The sequence below is a fragment of the Vigna unguiculata genome, chromosome 6 (assembly GCF_037176805.1).
Source record: "Vigna unguiculata cultivar grain cowpea cultivar isolate G323 ecotype 2 chromosome 6, ASM3717680v1, whole genome shotgun sequence".
Classification (NCBI taxonomy): domain Eukaryota; kingdom Viridiplantae; phylum Streptophyta; class Magnoliopsida; order Fabales; family Fabaceae; genus Vigna; species Vigna unguiculata.
Genome location: NC_140797.1, coordinates 24734863 through 24737381, shown reverse-complemented (window position 1 = coordinate 24737381; position 2519 = coordinate 24734863). Strand labels below are relative to the sequence as shown.

Below are 2519 nucleotides of genomic sequence, written 5' to 3'. Positions count from 1 at the left end.
AAATGGGAAATATATTTGGATTTAAGGTTATTACCTGTTAAAGTTAAAGTGAAGCTCCAAAAGAATTCAGTGAAAACGAAGATTTTTTTATTTTGATGATAATTAAAGATGGTAATGTTGAAGATGTATCTCAATCAGTATATTACACTACTACACACACATACACACATACAAACACACATATATATATATATATATATATATATATATATATATATATATATATATATTCTCTAGTAACATTTAAAAAATTTCACGAAATTATAAAAAATGTTAGTAGTATGATTTAGTAATATTAGATCACGGGTTACTTGTAATCTTTTTATGTTAACATTATTTTTACATATTAATTAAGACATTTATAAAAATATTATTAGATACATCTATTTAATGAAAATGTAAAATTTTAAAAATGTTACTTGTAACGTCATATTTTAAAATAGATAAATCTATTTAAATAAAACATCGTCCATATTATAATATTTAAGGGTACGAGACTTAAAATATGACTTAAAATATGAGGACTTCACGACCATCCAAGTATTCAATAAAGAAAAACTAAGGTAACCACTGTACCCTTAACAAAACAGAAAGATTCAACAGATGACCAAAAGTTTGCTCATAAGCAAGGGATTACAATATAATAATAACTCTTCAACGTGGGCTCCTCAGCAGCCCAACACTAAAACATGTCCAACTAAGCTGCAGCATCCTCGTCGCCACTGCGATCACTAGGAGTTCCCACATCTGCTCGCATCAATAAATTGATGATCATCGCAAAAGGAGAAAACCACACACGAGACACACAAGCAAACAAAAAGGGTAAGCTAGAGTAAAAGGGTTTTATCATACAATTGAACATATGAATTTAAAGGCCGATAACACATAAATCACTCAACCATGTGATAGCAACCAACCCGACTCTAAGACTCATTTAGCTGGATACATATAATCAATCAGATTCACTGGATGCTTGCACTTGTGGTGGCCTCTACTGCTCTGCAGAGCCATTGCCAATGGGTTTCACCCTACCATGCACAAGGTTAGCCTTCAAACATCCAAGACCATTATCCTGCCAAAGACTAGGGCCTCTTGCTACTCTCACCACTTGAGTCAATATGCTCTACGTGAAACTAATTGACTCTTTAGAGTTTCAGGATGCAATCCTTACTTGAATCCTTACTAAATTATATAATGAGACACCACCACGAAACATTCGTGGAATTAGTCCTAACCATGAGGCACCACTATGAGCTCCCACCAAAAAGGGTCATGGAATTACGTCCTGACCATGAGGCACCACCATGAGCTCTCACCAAGAGGGTCATGGAATTACGTCCTAACCATGAGGCACCACCATGAGATCTCACCAAGAGATTCATGGAATTACGTCCTAAACATACCAAAATCATGTCTCACCAACCAAACATAAAGTTATCATGCATACCAATCTCATGCCAATATTTATAACCAACCATTTAATCATGTTTCATATGAAATTCATACCAAGCTCATCAATTCAAATCTCAATACATCATGTAGAACATACAAGGCATCATACTTGAACTTTTTAAAGCAACCAATCATTCGATCATGTGAATCATACATGTATCCAACCAACCCTACCAATCTCGCTCGAGCTAAAGACTTCTCGCTTAGGTGAGAGGGATCCCTCGCTCAAGCTACCAGCTCTCGCTTGGGCTAGATTGTATACAGAGGGCACGTCGAGGTCTCGCTTAAGCTAGCCCATCTCGCTCAAGCGAGACTACTCTCGCTCAAGCGAGTGGCCTTTGCTTAGGCGAGCCCTCGAACCAGAGAGAAAAGTGGGTTGCAGTTGTTCTCGCTCAGGCGAGAGCTCCTCGCTTAAGCGAGAGCTTTTCATTTTGAGCGACCAACAGCTCGCTTGGCCGAGATCAACAGAACCTCCTCTACTCTCAAGCGACCAAGCTAGATTCAATCACATTAACAACACAAGCAATGTATTTTCATACGACAGACAACATGAACCAAGCATCCATAATGTAAAATAGGCCAAGCATGCAAAAAATGACTTAAAACAGGGAAACCCTAGCTTCCCTTACCTGGAAAATGCTAGCCAAAGACTCTGACACCTAAGCCAACGAGCACAACAACTCTAGGAGCAAATTCGAGAGCTGGGAACAGTGGCATAGATTGAAAATGAGGTTATCAAAGTGTACCTCTATTGGAAACACAAAACAAAGCTTAGAAAAAGAAAGGGTACAGGTTGAGAAGCAACTTACGTGGGATAAAATGGGTTCTTCAAGCTCAATGAAGAGTGAGAGTCAAACCCTAGCAGAGCTCACGTAGCAGCAAAGGGAGAGGGGATATGAAACTGTTTTTCTGAAAAGTGGCAAAATCAGGGGGTTAGGGCTGTTTAGGGGTTTTGGGCATCCTATGGGCCAACCTTAGGCCCAATAGACAAGGTCAAGCCATTAAATTATGATGTAGTAAAAAGTGGGTCTTACATTACTAAACCCTTTTAGTAATATTTTTTTTAA

General features: G+C 38.1%; 1 long non-coding RNA gene across 1 annotated transcript; it reads right to left on the bottom strand.

Moving 5' to 3' along the window:
* Positions 1-452: 452 nt before the first annotated feature.
* Positions 453-2284, bottom strand: LOC146885670 (uncharacterized). The gene is made up of 2 exons (XR_014995512.1): positions 2082-2284; positions 453-747 (listed from the first exon to the last, which is right to left on the bottom strand). It is a non-coding gene; the product is annotated as an uncharacterized LOC146885670 (long non-coding RNA).
* Positions 2285-2519: the final 235 nt, after the last annotated feature.